The sequence below is a fragment of the Rattus rattus genome, chromosome 3 (assembly GCF_011064425.1).
Source record: "Rattus rattus isolate New Zealand chromosome 3, Rrattus_CSIRO_v1, whole genome shotgun sequence".
NCBI lineage: Eukaryota > Metazoa > Chordata > Mammalia > Rodentia > Muridae > Rattus > Rattus rattus.
In genome coordinates, this window is record NC_046156.1 from 60223411 (window position 1) to 60242079 (window position 18669).

Here is an 18669-nt window from a genome sequence, read left to right on the forward strand (position 1 = left end):
GTCCCTATCCAAAAGTGACTCTGCTGGAAACAAAAACCGGTTCGATTCGTTCCGAATCGAAAACAATCCAGCTAGACCAGAGTGAGACTCCACCGGTACCGAGACACACACATATACACACACGGCGGAACCAAAACTGAGACAGACACAGACTGACAAATGCGGCGCCGCACACACAGAAACACTCAGACAAACATCTAACTCACCTCCAAGGGGTCTTCGGAGTCTGGGGTGGTCGCGAAGATCCCGGGACATCCCGGACGAGCCCCCATTTATGAAAGATCCCACGCAGAGAGACCCTTACTCAAGTCTTGGGAAATCGCGGACCCCAGACACAGAGAGACCATTTTGGATATAATAAGCAAAGGCGAGGTTTATTACAGAGACCTATTACAGAGATCTCCGGGCCGACATGTATCCCACGCAGGAGACAGAGGTGTCGGCCCCGAGAGGCTGGGAGAAAGAGCATTTAAAGGCAGAGGCTGTGAGCCCAGGGGATGGGGGGGATGTCAAAGGGGGATGCACCACAAGTTACAGGATTGTTTTATGGCTCCAGGAGATAAGGGGACGCCAGAAGGTTTTATGGCCCCCTGGTTCCTGGAACAGAGCTATTAAATCAGGAGAAGGGTAGGGTCTTCAGGTCCTCATTATTTTAAAAGTTTGTCAAAATTGATGAAGCATTTGTATTTGAAACACCTCTGGTTAGGCTTGGGCTGTCGGTTTCCTGAATGCTCTCTGTAGGACACAATGGCTAGAAAGCACAAGTGTTTTCAGGGCTTATCAGGGTCTGGAGGACATCTGGTTAAAGTATGACTCTGAGTAAGCTGGGGGGATGTCTTTGGATGGTTTATGGGTCAGTCCTCCATAGCCTGAGCTGGTTCCTGCATTCCTTTTCTTTATCTTTATGGCCTGCTATTCCTGGCGGCAGGGCTTAGCCCCGAGTTTGTGGCTTTTTGGAGTTTATTCTTTTAATTTTGTATCTCCAAACCTAGAATTCGTATAATTCTCCTTTCATTCCCTCTTCTTCTACTAAATAATTCTAATCTTAGAATTTTGATATCAAGTCTTGTATTTGGTCTCACCAGTTGTCCTAACTGACTGGTACTGTTGTCTCAGAACCATCAAAAAACCGCACAGCACCCACTCGATTTTTAACAAAAGTAATTAACCTGTTTGTCACGCAGGGGCCAAAAACTAAAACCAAGAAAATTATTAATAATGGCCCAGCTGTAGCAGAGAGTAGGGTAGTCATCTAGGGAGACCGAGTGAACTAAGACTCAAACCAACCTTGTTAAGTGTCTCTATCTTTTTATGTCCTATTAAGTCTTTAGCATCAGGATTTTAATCTGGACACTATCTGAACCTATACACCAAGGTCATGACTGTCTTTCAGAACTTCTAAACTTATACAGGTTGTGATCCGTGAGGCACAGTCCCAAGAAGTGTTAGGAGTACTAACATATGTAATGTTATATCATTTGTAATAGAAATCAAGCCTATTTTTACACCTATCCCGATGGAACCCAGGACAAACATGACTGAATTTCCTTCTAGGTCCCAGCTCTCAGCCCCAACAGCTAGTACACGGCTGATGAGGGCTGAGAATTGACAGCTGTCAGGGTGGTCAGCAGCACCAGGTACAGTCCTTTCCAGCGAGGCTCGAGTGTCTGGGCTCAGTGTAGCTGCAGTCTCCTGGAACTGATGACTGATGAGATGTCTCAGGGGTCTCCGGAGCATAGGCTGCTGTCAGCTGTGAGCAGATTTCTTTCTGTATCACCTGTAGGTCTTTTAGCCTGGCACACAAATCATTATTACTATGGCACTATGACATGTTGGTTATTCCGTCTTTCCTCAGTGGTAAAGAAGACCTGTAACAGTTACTAACAAGCATCTCAAATGGGATGGTGAGAAAACAAGAGAATCTTGAGAATAGAGGTCCACTGAAGAGGGCAAATAGCATTTAGTCACACAGCTAAACCAGGAGGCTTTCTTGGGACAAAAAAACCTTGTGTCTGTGAAACAGAAAAGTGAGCATAGGGGGCAGCCTATCTGTTACCGGCTGTCTCTCTGGACTTAGATTTTTCCCTCACGGAGTATCAGCTCCGTGGCTTTATCGCTCAAGAGACCCATCCTCTAAATGTCACTAGGCTTCTAATAAGAACTAATAACAAAAGGATGGAGAGACAGTTAGAATCTGGGTGTTAGATAATGAGCAGCTGACAAAAGAATTGTAACCAGTTCACCTGGGGTTTCTTGTCTCTTATATCTAATAAAGAGATTGTTAATATTATAGTATCAACCTTTAATAAAAAAACTATAGCTCTCTCCATGTCTCTGAATATCAGGACTGCAGTAGTAGTCCTTTCCCAAACTGTCTCAGTGGGCTAAGGGCCCATGGAAAAGAAAACATTAATCCTGACCTTGGCCACAGCCAAAGCCTGAATTCTAAATTCTGACTGGCAAAACAAAGTTCTTCACAGTTTGTTGTAGATTCTTTGAAACTATTTTATGGGCTTCTCTGCCCCCCAACCTGGGACATTTCGACCACAGGGGCAGGAACTGGCTGCTGTGGGGATAGGATCAAAGGCATTCTCTATGTTAATGATGACCAGTGAGAAAAGTAATTTAATGCTGGAGACTGACTCCTCTCTTGGAATAGGGCCAGCAGATAAGGCAGGCTCTCTAAAGAACTTCTCTTAATGAGCACCCTCTTTCTGTGAGCAAGAGTTGAAGGTCTGGCCACTAAAAGCAGAAATTCCTTTCTTGTTCTTGTTTTTCTTAGAGTCCTCTCCCACCTCACTTTTAGCCTTTTTAGATCATTCTTCATGTAGCATTTTTAACACAGCCTGTCCCTTTTTTTTTTTATAGCCTGTTGACAGCATTTCTGATCTTTTAGGCAGCTACGCACTAAGTGCCATACCAGCTGAAACTCCGCCTTTAAGATTCCTTGCTCTCAAGCAAAATTTAAATCTTTTCTCAGCTTATCTCAGCTGTCCACCATAAGATTCCCAGAGATCGCAAACCAAGGTGTAGCAATTCACTAAGAAATCTCTCTGTAGTGTTTCTTTTTATCCTAAGCCTTTTTCTTTTAAACAGCTCCTGAAGAGCCAGAAAAATTGGGTGAGACTTGAGAAGTCCCCATGCTCACTGCAGCAGCTCCACAGCTAGTTTCACTCCCCCCTACTGTGTGCTGGGAGCACAAGCACAGATAAAACACTGTGTTTTAAAAATTAACGTTGGCTATCAACCAACACACCTCCACTAGAGCGGGGTCCATAAAATTAAGTTTTTTTACTCACTATACTTGTTTTATAGCCAAAGGCCTAATCTGGGGAACTATTTTATTTACGAGCGGTTTCTTCCTCAAGGTTTTTGTTAATGTCTGTTTACACAACTGTTAACAGCAGCTAGGTTGATCAAGGGAGCAAAGGGAGGGGCCTCTCTCCTTGGGGAGGAGGCTCAAGAGAGAAAGACAAAACTCCCTGGCAGAAAACAATTTCTCTCAAGCAAATTATTTTTAACTTTTAACTTAAGCACCAGGAGGACCAAGTAAAACTCTTTGACGAACAAAGCAAACAGTTTCATGATTTCAAATACAGTCGTCAGTCCAAGATTTTAAACACAGTCGTCAGTCCAAGATCAAGAGTCAGGGAAAGGGGGGTTGTCACCGTCTGTCCCATTTCGTCTACAAAGTCTGACAAACACTCAACACAGAAGACTAACACAACAAGAGGGCCAAGAATACTAAATACTGGTCGCCTTCTGCGACTTTTCTACAGGAAACCGAAAGCCAGGTAACTCGGCAGAGTTCTCCGTGGCTTTACTTAATACTGGTCGCCTTTTGCGACTTTTCTACAGGAAACCGAAAGCCAGGTAACTCGGCAGAGTTCTCCTCGGCTTTACTTCTAGGAGTCTAATCTCCTCTCCGTGAACCGAAAGGAGGCACCCAGTACCTTCTGGGCCCCCTTCACCCTCGAGGCGTCCCCCGAGAGTGACAGCCTGCAGTGCCGGACACGTCTGTCCCCTGCGGTCACGGTGCCCTCACAGGCCTCCGTAACAGCTGCCTGGAAAACCGATCCAAGTCCCTCGGACCAGAAACTACCGAAATAAGAGTCGGACCAAGTCGTCCCTATCCAAAAGTGGCTCTGCTGGAAACAAAAACCGGTTCGATTCGTTCCGAATCGAAAACAATCCAGCTAGACAGAGTGAGACTCCACCGGTACCGAGACACACACATACACACACGGCGGAACCAAAACTGAGACAGACACAGACTGACAAATGCGGCGCCGCACACAGAAACACTCAGACAAACATCTAACTCACCTCCAAGGGGTCTTGGAGTCTGGGGTGGTCGCGAAGATCCTGGACATCCCGGACGAGCCCCCATTTATGAAAGATCCCACAGAGAGACCCTTACTCAAGTCTTGGGAAATCGCGGACCCCAGACACAGAGAGACCATTTTGGATATAATAAGCAAAGGCGAGGTTTATTACAGAGACCTATTACAGAGATCTCCGGGCCGACATGTATCCCACGCAGGAGACAGAGGGTGTCGGCCCCTGAGAGGCTGGGAAAAGAGCATTTAAAGGCAGAGGCTGTGAGCCCAGGGGATGGGGGGATGTCAAGGGGATGCACCACAAGTTACAGGATTGTTTTATGGCTCCAGGAGATAAGGGACGCCAGAAGGTTTTATGGCCCCTGGTTCCTGGAACAGAGCTATTAAATCAGGAGAAGGGTAGGGTCTTCAGGTCCTCATTATTTTTAAAAGTTTGTCAAAATTGATGAAGCATTTGTATTTGAAACACCTCTGGTTAGGCTTGGGCTGTCCGGTTTCCTGGAATGCTCTCTGTAGGACACAATGGCTAGAAAGCACAAGTGTTTTCAGGGGCTTATCAGGGTCTGGAGGACATCTGGTTAAAGTATGACTCTGAGTAAGCTGGGGGGATGTCTTTGGATGGTTTATGGGTCAGTCCTCCATAGCCTGAGCTGGTTCCTGCATTCCTTTTCTTTATCTTTATGGCCTGCTATTCCTGGCGGCAGGGCTTAGCCCCGAGTTTGTGGCTTTTTGGAGTTTATTCTTTTAATTTTGTATCTCCAAACCTAGAATTCGTATAATTCTTCTTTCAGGTTGGCTTGCTGTCTGTCTGTATTTGCTGAGTTTACGAGTCAAGTAGCACATGCCAACACTCCAGTAGCATGGGACCTGCCAATGCTAATCATGGAGGTGGGGCATATGGCTCCCTAAAACAACAGCGAAGACGTGACCATGGGAATGGGAGCTGCAGGGAGGAGATGGTGCAGTAGGGGTAGAAAGGAAACCAGAAATGGTGAGGGCTACAATTCCAAATGTACTTTAAACAGTATGAAATAGTCGAAGAACAAATTCAATAAAAGTCACACACACACACACACACACACACGCACACACACACACACACGTATGTTAGTGGGGTCCTGTCCACTCTGCCACAGGGCTCAGGCAGCTCAGGAAGGCAGGACATGGGGAAATTGACCTCGCTTACCCTGTGCCACAGCTGGGTGGGTGTCAGGCAGGCAGTGGGAAGCCACGGGACACTGCTCCAGGGGTGGGGAAGCACAGTCTCTGGCACAGGACACAGCCAGAGCTGACTCCAGGGTCCCCGGGCCTGCAAGGAAGCTGGTGCCATTGGGTTCTCAGGCTCTTGGGCATTGTGGTGCTGCTGGGATGCCTCGGAAGAGCTGAGAATGGAATGGGGGCCCACGGGGCTGGATCTAGCCCTAGTCTGAGGGGAAAGAGGGGGAGCTCTGACTGGTCCCTTGGGGAGAGTCTTTGGCTTGATGGTCGTGGCGGGATTGGTGGTGGAGGTGGCTGGGAGTACAGGGAGGCTTTCTTCGGGAAATTAAATGGTGGCTCTGTAGGTGAAGGCTTTCTCCATGCCTCCCCATGGCAGATCCCGATGAAAAGAGGCCGTCCATGGTTTTAAGGCATTTATTGTCATGGTGGAAAGTGGATGAGTAAAACCATACCCCGCTTCTCAGGGTGGGCCTGAGATTAAATACCTTTTGCAGGGAAGTGTGTCTGGGAAGGAAAGCTTATTGGCTAAGCCTCCAGGCCTTTAGGTATCTCATTAAAATGGAGAGCTGTCTTAAGCCTACGTGACCTGTGGTCCCATCCTCTACTTGTAAAGGGGCTTGGGGCATTGTCCTTATGTGACTGATGGCCACAAATCTATGAAGGGCTGCAGGCCACTGATGGGCCTAGTTTCCTGGAAGTCAGGGGAAATGCCTACCATCTCTTTCAGGGTCTCCAGGGTTCAAGCCTCCTCAACCAGGAACCAGGGTGCCTTTCACGGTCCCCTCCCCTGTCCCCGTGTGTGTGTGTGTGTGTGTGTGTGTGTGTGTGTGTGTGTGTGTGTGTATGGGTATGGCTATGGCTATGGCTATGGCTATGGATATAGATATAGATATAGATATAGATATAGATATAGATATAGATATAGATATAGATATAGATATAGATATAGATATAGATATAGATATAGATATAGATATAGATATAGATATAGATAGAAGGCTCAGTGGATAAAGCACTTGCCATGTAAGTATGGGTTCCAGAGTGTGGATCCTAGACCCCACAATGCTGGCTGGATGTGGTGGTTCAGCAGTAATTCCAGTGCTTAGAAGGTGGACACGGGATCCCTGGATCAAGCCATCTGGCTAGGCTAGCTGCTTCATTGACCTCTGGGTTCACCTGAGAGACCCTGACTTACTGAATAAAGTGGAGAATAATTAAGAAAGACTCCCGATGTCTACCTCAGGCCTCCGCCTGTGCACTTATACATGTGTGCCGACATGCAAACATCCAACCATGATGATCACCACATGTGTACAAAATTACTTCTCTACAATAGAAATACTGTCCCAATGTCACCAGCAAATGTTAATTGTACAAGAACTCTGGATTCTCAGCTACTGAGAGGCTTCCAGAGTAGAGGCTTCTTTTTCTTCCCATGTAGCCGTAATTTTCTCTTTTTGTCCTGCTTGGAGGTGGATTATTCCTATCTCAATAAAGATAAAAGTCAAAATCCCACTCCAGTCGTGACCGTGTGTTACTTTCTCACAATCATAAAGGTTCGTTATCTGTGGTGTGTGGTGGAGGATTAGTTCTTTCCCACAGTTTGGTGGCAGGGGTGGGGGAGAAAAGGAGAGGAGAACAGAAGAGGAGGGGAGGGGAAGGAAGGGAAGCGGGGAGGAGAGGAGAGGAGGGAAAAGGAGGGGAGAGGAGGGGAGAGGAGAGGAGGGAGGAGGAGGGGACAGGAGGGGAGAGAGGAGGGGAGGAGAGGAGGGGAGAGGATGGGAGTGGAGGGGAGGGAGAGGAGGGGAGAGGAGAGGAGAGGAGAGGAGGGGGGAGGAGGAGAGGAGGGGAGAGGAGGGGAGAGGAAGGGAGAGGAGGGGAGAGGAGGGGAGAGGAGGGGAGAGGGGAGGGAGAGGGAGGGGGGGAGAGGGAGAGGAGGGGGGAGGAGAGGAGAGGAGGGGAGAGGAGAGGAGGGGAGAGGAGGGGAGGGAAGAGGGAGAGGGGGAGAGGAGAGGAGGGGGAGGAGAGGAGGGGGAGAGGAGAGGAGGGGGAGGAGGGAGGAGAGGAGAGAGGAGAGGGGAGAAGGAAGGGGGAGGAGAGGGGAGGGGAGAGGAGAATGAGGTAAGAAGAGGAGAGGAGGGGAGGGGAGAGGAGAGGAGAGGAGAGAGGAGGGGGGAGGGAGGGAGAGGAGGGAGGGGAGAAAAGGGGAAGGAAACAGGAGAAGAAAGGAGACCATCCATTCTCAGCACCCACAACCATTGGTAACTGTAGTTCCAGGGGACCTGACATCTTCTTCTGACCCTTGGGTATTAGGCACATATTGGTTCATAGACACATGGGAGCAAACACTCATACACAGAAAATAAATATATAAATACAACTATTTGAGTCAATTCAGTGCTATGTTTTCTCTCTCTGCCATACTATGGCTCCATCTAGGAACGCAGTAGCAAATAGATTATGGTCCTCATTTTCAAGTTCTGAAGCCAAAGAAGTCACACAGGGAGATACACCCGACTGCATGACAGGTGCCATCGGGGCATCAGGCGACGCATAGCACAACCTCACAGAGATGTGACATTGACGTTAGATCTTTACATTTCAATCTAGTTGCTAAAGGTATTTCAAGTATACAGAGCCTTAGAGACAGATGTATACACTCGCAGTGGTGAAGGGGCCAGAATTCAGCACAAGACACGCCCACACCAAGTTCTCAGCACAAAAGAGATTTATTTCCCTAGAGGGTCAAAGGGCAGGGAATAAGAGACAACGGTGGGAGACAGAGGGTGAGGGAGAAGGGGAAGGGAACAAGGGAGAGGGGCAGGGGCATTTGCCCAGGTGGGGCAGGGGTGCAGGTATCAAAGGACTGGCTCTGGATAGAGGAGACAGACAGGGCCCATAGGCAAATGGCGGTTTATACAGGTACAAGGGGAAACCCCATGTTAGGATGGGGTGTTTAACACGGATGAGGTATGTGAATTAGGTGAGCCGAAGGGGGCTTTTGACGGCTGGACCTTGGTAGTCAGCCTCAGGGGGAGGAGTGGCCAGTTAAGGAAACAGACTTCTGCGGCTAGCTTTAGGAAAATAATCTAACAGATTTTAGTAAGTCAGAGGGAATGGGAGAGGGCAAGGACCACTGAAGCCATGTTTGCTGTGTTCGGCCCAACTAGTGCCCCATCAGGTAGGCTTGAGAAAGGTGGGCATTTGAAGATGAGACAGGCATGAGCATGGCTTGCTGTAAGCCATCACTCAAATCAAATGCATTTCCCTCAGGACTCAGTGAGATGTGGCTCTCGGGTGACTGGCACACATCTAGTGGTCATGAGATCTAGGTTTGGGTTTTTAAAGATTTGTTTTATTCTTGATTATGCGTATGTGGGTCCACACACAAGTGGCAGCAGAGACAGGAGGACATCTCGGGGTGGGGTTCTGGGGGGATCTAACTCCAGTCCTCAAGAACAGCAAGTGCTCTGAACTGCTGAGCCAGCTCCTTGGCCCTCCCCAGCCTGTACATTTGGATGTTGATAGATAACACATATGTTGTATTTACATGTCTTTTTCACTTTGTCACTTTGAAGATAATCTTGGAATTACTATAAATCACCACGTTTTACTTATGCTTGTTTAAAAATTGAACGTACAGGAATAGATGTGACCTGACAAACTGATTTGTCAAGCAGACAAACATTTTCATCTCATAGAATCAATTTATAACTTTGAAATGTTTATTAGTGCATTAATAAGTCCACAGTCCCCCTACTTTTTAAGCATTGGGTTTATTAAGAAGAGAAGAAAGCACGATTGCATTTGTTTAAAAAATGTATCCACGAATGAAGCGTACTGATGTTTTATTGATACGGCAAATTCTGATTTATATGTTTACGATGAGGACTCTGTAGGAAGTCAGCGAGGACTAGATTAATATTGGAGAGAGAGCATGCACTTGCAGACACCCATGTGAACAGTGAGACAGGGTGAGCTGCCACGAGAGGGGAGCCTGGGAAATCAAACTCCTGGGCATCAGCTTTAAAAAGAAATATGAAGGGAAGAGCTAAAGCAAGAAAGGTAAAACACTAATGAGATAAACATGGATTGGGGGAATTTCCGGGCCCCACTTCTAGATGAAGAGCTACAGACAGTTAAGGATTGCTGAGGGGGAATTAGAACTCCCCAGGGATGAGTCTTTAAATGGTCATCCGATCCAGGTAGTCAGCCTTAAAAACATGCATACAAGTGATACTAAGTGAACTCAGCAAGTCGCATTTATGCATTAATTCATTCTCTCTCTCCCTCTCTTACACACACACACACACACACACACACACACACACACACACACACACACACCAAAGAAATCCTGAATCTGAGAGGGTGGGGAAAGGACATTGGTTAAGAAAGCTATGATCAATATTTACAGATAAGGCACACGGACGAGAGTGTGTTCACGGTGCAGTGGTATACAAAATATGCACAGTGGAAATAGTGTGCCATTAATCTTTGTTTGGCGTTTGCAACATGTCGGGCACTCCGATAGTTATTTCTTCCTTTCTCGGCTTCTTTACTTCATTTCCATTTATTGAACAGAAGAAAAATTACAGCATCTTTCTGCCATGACTCTAACCTTCTCCCATTGTATTATACATGATTGCATGAAAGTATATTTTTTAAATATATCAACACCCAGCCAGGATGTGAATGTGGATGCTTTCCTCAAAATAACTGAAAGATTTTTTTTTTTGAATGAGTGGTACTAACTTTTTGTCTCAGCCCAAAGCACTTTCTCAGAATTTAGTTCTGGAAGGCACCACTTTATTCATTTTTAAATGCTCAGGTGACCGGAGAATCCTGGTGATCGCATTCCCTCATCTGCATCTCCTAGGATTAGTCCAGTTTTTGTCAGCCTGGGTTAAGCCACGTTCTTTCAACTCACTTGCCATGATTTTATTGAATGGCACGGTCAGGGTTGAAAGCTTTAAGCTGTGACCCAGAGGAGGTCAAACTGTGGACTCACTTGCTTTTGTTCCCTTTCGATCTGGAGGATCAAAGACCAGAGATTAAGTTGTTTAAAGGAGCAAAGGTTTGGAGATAAGGTTGTTTGAGACACTCAGCCCCGTCTGTAGATGGCACCACGACCTAAGGCAGCTGCGATGGGGTGGTCAGGTAGGGGAACTGCACATAGTTTAGCCTTGATGTGGAAGCAGTCCATGTGGTGGTTGGCAACAATAGTATTTCCAGATTTCTGTTGTCACAGGGTTTTATCATGATGCCCCCAGTTAGAGAAAATGAGCGTTTGTGGTTTAATATTTAACAAGACTCAAAGCTTGGCAGAAACCCCGGAATCCATGCGATATGGACCTGTGACTTCCTGGGCTTAGCTCTCTGTCTGCAACACACTACTGAAGAACTGCCACAATGTTATCTTTCTGAGTTTGTTTCATTCTTCCCCGAATCCAGATTCCGTAATCCACAGACACAGAAATGGAACAGGATGTGCCCGAGAGAGGCACGGTCTTGAGGTTCTGACTCAATTTTCTCTTGAGTCATTTTCTGTCTGTTTCAGCTCCATCAACACACCAGGGCCCCTGGGGACAGCCACTTGACTCCTGGAACCTGGGCCGAGGGTGTGGCTGCTGTGGCAGCTGCTGCCAGCGTGTGACTAGATGGGGCGCAGCCTCAGCTGTGGTGGAGGTGACAGGCAACTGCTGTGGCTCCGCCCACTTCCCTACTCACTGAGCTTTCCAGCCAAAGTCCCCACGGCCTCCTGGAGAAGAAGCTGAGGAAGGAGGTGTGGAAGAGATGGAGGAGGGCTTGTGGTAGTGTCACTGACTGCTGGCTCGGCTTGGTATTCACAAGTAGCACACAGTGGAAGGCATCCAGGAGGGAGAAGCAGAGGTGAATGGTTCTGGCTGAAACCTCCTGTTAACTCTTCACATCTCTTCTGTTCAGAATGATCTGCTCCTGAGTAGAGGTCCAGTGGAGTCTTGGAGCAGTAGCTTGTATAGCCTACCGGGATGATGGTACAGTCATGAGAACCCAGTGACCATCTGTGGGCTGCTACATTGCAAAGTCATCCCTGGATCAAAGGAGACTCGGGGCTGACAACGATGAGTGCCCCCAGGCCTGAAACAAGAGTCAAGAGGACATTTCCATTTCAATCTCTCCAGAGCCCTTCTCACAGACTGAGCAACTACGTGTGCATTTATTTTTAAAAATCCTTTCTGGATAACTTCACATGCAGTCCCATTGTTCCAGATGAGTATTGCTAGACCCCATATCCTTTACCTGTCAACAGTGGGACCTTGGGCAAATCACTTATCCTCGCCAGTGAAGTGTAAACCATCAACCCACCCACCTCAGAAGGCTGTTGGGGGAATTGACAGAGATTATTCGGTGACATGTTCAGCCCTGGGTGTGTTAGCTGCTATTATGATCGTTGCTTAAGAGTTTGTAACAAGTAATACGCTTGTGTGATTACTGCCAGGGATGTAGTCATTGTCTACATCTTTTAAAAAAATGACCATTTTTATCATTTATGTGTATCTGTATGGGTCTGTGAGTGCAACTGCTTTAGGGTTTCATTGCTATAAAGAGACACCATGACCACAACAGCTCTTATAAAGGACAGCATTTAATAGGGCCTGGCTTACAGGTTCTGTGGTTCAATCCATTATCATCAAGGCTGGAGCTTGGCAGCATCCTGGCAGGCATGGTGCAGGAGGAGCTGAGAGTTCTACATTTTCATCTGAAGGCTGCTAGAAGACTGGCTCTTACATGGTTAGGAGGAGGGTCTCATTGCCCACCCCCATGGTGACACACTCACCAAGGCCATACCTTCTAACAGTGCCATTCCCTGGGCCAAGCATCTTCAAACCACCACAGCGAGTATCTGTGGAATTCAGATAATGGTGTTTCTGCGTCTGGAGCCATGGGTGGCTGTGATCTGTCCACTGCGGGCGCTGGGAGCAGAGCTTAGGCGCTCTGTAAGAACAGGGCCCACTCTTCGCTGCTGAGCCGTCTCTCCAGCCTCCACTGTTGACATTATTCTAAGTGGGATGGACGGTAATGTTAATCAATGGGATCCCAAAGAAAACCATCCGTCGGAACTTACCACGGTCTGTCTCCTGAGCCACTTGCATGCAGACATGGTTCATACCAGACATCAGAACCCAACAACCGCGTCAAGGTGACAGACAATGCTGAAAACAGCACCAAGTGATGGAAAAACAAATCACTCACCGATGGCCATCATATCGCTTAAACTAATGTCCCAGTGTTCTTCAAGTGGAATGTAGACAAACAGCCTAACCAGGAAGGACAAAGGCAGCCACTGGAGTGAGCGGCGTGCTGTGTGCGTACTCCCAAGGTGACCCCTTGCTCTCTCCAGCCCCCTATGAGTAATAAGAAGGAACTTCTAATTCCACTCTGACAGACACCCAAGGGTGTTTCTGGTGCTGTTCCAGGCAAGCAATTTTCTTCTTTGAAGCTCAGACCCCACCCCCCAGGAGATCGGTACCTCCTACATGAATACAGAGACGCATGTTTTCTCTGCCCGTCTTAAGAGACATGCCACAAAAGGCAGAAAATACAGAGAATCAAGTCAACAGTCTCTACACTCGATTGGCAGCCATCTTGGCTCCAGTATCCCATAATCGTACTAGTAAATTTGAAGAGAGGAATAAGAGGCGGTTGGGAGTAGAGGAAACAGAGTTCCCATTTCTGCAGCTATTGCAGTTTCTAAAGATTTTGTAAGAATATCCTCACTTGAACCTCCCAGAGTCCCTGGAAGTAGGAAAGCCATAGTCATTCCATCTGCGATGAGGAAACTGGAGTTGGGGACGTAGCTTAGAATGAGAGCATTTGTGTATTGTGTGAGAGTCCTGAGCTCATCTCCAGCCCTACCATAACCAGCTCCTTGGAGGGTCTGCTGGGCTCCCAGCCTGGCTGTGCCGTAACCCGCACAGGTCGGTGTGGAATCTTTTGGTGGTGTCGTCTCTGGTATGGTTGGATTCATAGATTGTAAATGAATCCCAGTGCTTCTAACGCCATCTAATCTCATCTAATTAGACTCCGTGATCATCCCTCTCATCGATGTCCACTCCAGCCAAGGATCCTCATTTCCGAATGAAGATCTGACCCCTCCTCTGCCAATGCACACCGGCACCCATTCCAAACCCTGGAAACTCCAGGACCCTTCCTCCCATTTATACTGGTGGAAGGAACAAGGACTTTTTTGAGTATTTCTGCTGTGGGGTGGAGGGACCTCATGCTTGGGGCTGTGGCTTGGTCTGAACTCAGAGATGGACACAGAATGCCTTTTCCTCCAAGAATTGGGTTTTTAAGGTGCCTGCGTCCTGTAAGGTTCTGCAGTTAGTGGCACTCTGTGTTGAATGGGCTTCGGTGGGACAGCCTTACCCTCTGTCTTTGGTGGAATTTCTATTGCTGCAACGAAATACCATGACCAAAAGCAAGCTGGAGGAAAGGGTTTATTCAGCTTACACTTCCACATCACTGTTCATCACCAAGGGAAGTCAAGACAGGAACTCACACAGGGCAGGACTTGGGAGGCAGGAGCTAATACAGAAGCCATGGAAGAATGCTGCTTGCTGCCTTGTTTCCCACGGCTTGGTCAGTCTGTTTTCTTATAGAACCTAGAACCACCAGTCCAGGATGGCCCCACCCAGAATGGGCCGGGTCCTCTTGCACTGATCATTAATTGAGACAATGCCTTACAGCTGGATGCCATGGCGGCTTCTCCTCAGCTGAGGCTCCTTCCTTTACGGTGACTCTAGCATGTGGTCAAATTGACTCACAAACCCAGCCAGTATACTCTCCAGTTCCTCACTTCCTCCAAAGCAGGAGTTTTAAGTTTCGTCAGATGTAGGTTAAAGAACACACCTAACTTAGCTGCAGACTGTCCCCTCTTATACCTGGTTATCATTGCTAACTACATTCATAGTCGTTAGCCCAGAGGCTGGCTGTAGCAACGCTCAGTGATTGCAGATAGCTGCTTTTTGGACTTGTTTCCATGGTTACATACATTTTTCTCCAACGTCTTCACAGGCTAAGTAGTTTCAGCCTTCAATCCCAGGGCCAGAGCAACAGTAAAGGGTGTAAAGTGTCAGTTGTGGTGGATAGAGTCCTGGTGTTTTGAAGTTGACGCCAGGCCTTTCCTCAAACTGCCAGCCTGGCTCCAGTGTTAGACACAACACTGGCCTGGGAGGAGTGTGGGAGATTTTGGCTACTCAGGGTGGCATTTCTTATCTAGTGCTGACCTCACTTATAGAGCAAGAGGGGATTGTGTGGAACTGAAAGATCAGCGTACTCTGGCCTCAGGACGGTTGCTCATGGTTTTTGAACATTTGTGGAACCATTTCAGAAAAAAGTTCCATAAACTCAGCTAACAAGTGTAGGAAATTCACTAAGTCCTTATTTTGTTAATTCCGTGTTTGCTTTCTGTGAGCACACAGCATGCAGGGAGAAGCAGGCATTTATAAATAGCTTCTATAGTAGGCAGACAGGACAGTGCCAGAGGAGGTACACCACACTCAAGCGTGCTGCCTCAAGAGACAGCTTCACTGGGAGGGCCCGAAGAGCATTTTGGAATGGGTATGAAGTTAGAACTGGGTTTTTTTTTTTAAATAAATGTAGGTTTTCCACATGGGCCAGAGAAAGGAAAGGCCTCTGAAGAGGAGACAACCAGATACAGGTACGGCTTGGGTCAGCCAGAGGTGGAGTAGTAGAAGCATCTGGCATAGTGTCTTAGGTGCTGTGGCAAAAGTGACTTGAAGGAGGGTAACTTTTGGTTTACAATCTTGAGAAGATGCAGTTAGCCATGGCAGGGAGAATGAGGCAGCTGGTCACTGTGCCTCCTTTGTGAGAAAGCAGAACACAGATGCTGGGGCTCAGCTCAGTTTCTCCTGCTCATTCCCTCTCCGACCCATAGAATGGTGTCATGGACCTTCAGGGTGGGTCTTCCATCATAGACATACCCAAAGGCTTGGCTCCTAGATGATCTTAGATCTTGTCAAATTAACGATATTAACCACTGAGTGTAATGAAGGGCAAAGCTAGGGTGAAATCTATAGGGTAATGTTGGGAAAGCAAGTTTAGGTCTGTCTTTCCTTCATTCCTCCTTCCTTTCTCTTTTAGACAGGGTCCTGAGTACCCCTAGCTGGCCTTGAACTCCTCTTGCAGTCAAGGATGACCATGAACTTCTGTTCTTCCTGGCTCCCTTCTAGAGTGCTGAGCTTACAAGAGTGCACTACAGAGCTAGGGGTCAAATTGAGGGCTTCATGCAAGCTAGGAACCACATTCTACCAACCAGCTACATCCTCAGCATACATTGTCGGAGTTTTGACTTTGTTCCATGAAGATCCAGTGAAGGAGTTGGAGGAGAAGGTGCTACAGTCTACCAGGTTTGTGTTGGACCGACTCATTTTGGATGGTGGGAGACGGGTGCAAAGGTGTATTATGCGTTCTAGGCAGAATGTGCAGGCACCAAGACATTGATGGAAGATGGGAGGAAGGGAAGCCTTCAAGAGCCAGCGTGAGTGCCTGCTAAAGGTTTTTAGAGTTCAGACACACAGCTCTTTAAGCAGATTCTACGTTAGCACAGACTCGTTGGGCTGCTCTTGCAAGACAAAGAGTTGCAGGGTTCCCTGTGGCCTACTGGATCACACCCAAGCTTCCTGGACTGTCTTTCAAGGATCCATTATCTTGCTCCTTTATGGTTCTCCCTACTGCTGTCTACAGACACTCACACCGAAAACATTTAGGTCTTTTTTAGGCCAAGCCAAACTGCTCACGGTCTCTGGCTTTGCCTTGGTTCCTGGTCCTAAAGGCCCCTCAGCTGAGGCGATCTGATAAAACCTCAGCCACTTGGTCACTCAGCCACTCACCTGCAGGTAATCACAGGCTTGAATGTTCACCTGGCCTCCCCCTCGTAAGTTCAATGTCTCATCCTTTGAGGGGTATGTGGGCCTCACGCTGTTCTGAGTGATGACAAATTGTTATAGCTCATGCTGGCTCCCAGGGGAGAGCAAGATGAAGGAGAGCGGATGAGGTTCAGCCACTCACTCCTCTCTGCCTCTAATTCAGTCACTTCTGCTTAGCTACAGGGGCTCTAGATATGAGTTTATGGGAGAATACATCTGAACAATTTCCATGCTGCAAAAGAGGGCTTTGAATGCAGTCACCCACACCAACTTCCTTTTGAGGCAAAAATAAACAAAGGAGGTAGAAGGAGTTTTCCCATCTATTTGTTTCTAGACAGGCACCTACAGGGGCACAGGGGCACAAGGGCTTAAGCAAACTGAGAGGGAATAGGAACGTTACCCTAGGGCCTCGAAATCCCACGACTGTTCCCAGGTACAGCTGTTGCTCCGTGTTTTTTATTTTGAGAACTTTGGAATCCTTGAGTCAAATGGTGGTGGCCCTAGGAATCTGTATTAGGCAGGAGGTGGTATGGGATCTCAGAAAAGCCATGATGGGGATGGGCTGTGTGCGAGGGTGAGGATTTGGCTGGGATACTTCATTGACCTACGACAGGAAAGCAACCCCTCTGGCTACCATCTGTACCCAATCTCCTCTTGAAAAGGTCCATTGTTGGTGGGTCTGCAAGCTGGTACAACCACTCAGGAAATCAGTCTGGAGGTTCCTCAGAAAACTGGGTATTGTACTACCTGAGGACCTAGCTATACCACTCCTGGGCATATACCCAAAAGATTCTCCATCATACAACAAAGACACATGCTCTGCTATGTTCTTAGCAGCCTTATTTATAATAGCCAGAAGTTGGAAAGAACTCAGATGCCCTTCAACAGAGGAATGGATTAAAAAAATGTGGTACACCTACACAATGGAGTACTATTCAGCTATTAAAAACAGTGACTTCATGAAATTCATAGGCAAATGGAATGAACTAGAAAATATCATCCTGAATGAGGTAACCCAATCACAAAAAACTACACACGATATGCACTCACTGATAAGTGGATATTAGCCCAAAAGCTCAGATTACCCAAGATACAATTCACAGACCACGTGAAGCTCAAGAAGAAGGAAGACCAAAGTGTGGATTCTTCAGTCAGTCTTAGCAGGGGAAACAAAAATATTCACAGGAGGAAATAATGGAGACAAAGTGTGGAGCAGAGACTGAAGGAATAGCCATTCAGAGCCTGCCCTACCTAGGGATTCAGCCCTATACACACAGCCACCAAACCCAGACAATATTGTGGATGTCAAGAAGTGCATGCTGACAGGAGCCTGATATAGCTGTCTCCTGAGAGGCTCTGCCAGAGCCTGACAAATACAGAGGTGGATGCTTGCAACCAACCATTGAACTGAGAACAGGGTCCCCATTGGAGGAGTTAGAGAAAGGACTGAAGGAACTGAAAGGGCTTGCAACCCCCATAGGAAGAACAACAATATCAACCACACAGAGCTCCCAGGGACTACACCACCACCCCAAGAGTACACAGGGAGGGACCTACAGCTTCAGCCACATATGTAGCAGAGAATGGCCTTGTCAGTGGAGTTGGAAGAAGGATGAAGTTAAGATGGAAATTATGTTTATCACAGACTATTAAAATTTCAGTTATGGGGCTGGAGAGGTGGCTCAGCAGTTAGACAGTTAAGAGAGCCATTGCTGCTCTTCCAGAGGGCCTGGGTTCTGTTTCCAGAGCCTACACTGGGTGGCTTATAACTCCAGCAGTGTATCTGATACCCTCTTCTGGCATCTGTTAGTATCTGATGCATGTGTACATGCTTACACACACACACACACACACACACACACACACACACACACACACACACACACACACGAAACCAAAAATAAATCTAAGAAACCAGACTTCACATGCAAGGACACAGGCTAAAAGATGAACTTGAGTTAGTGCTTTCTCATTTGAGCCTTTGGGTATTCTGGGCGTCTTTGAGTAGTACGTTGGGATAAACATATGAATAAGGAAGAAAAAAGGGAAGGGAGTCTAAGAAAAATTGTGGGCCACTGACCATGAATCAGACATTTATTAAGTCTGCATGTGATGTTCTTCACAGAAGGATCGTGGATAGAGAAGGGGAAAATCTATATCCAAATGGACATCTACTC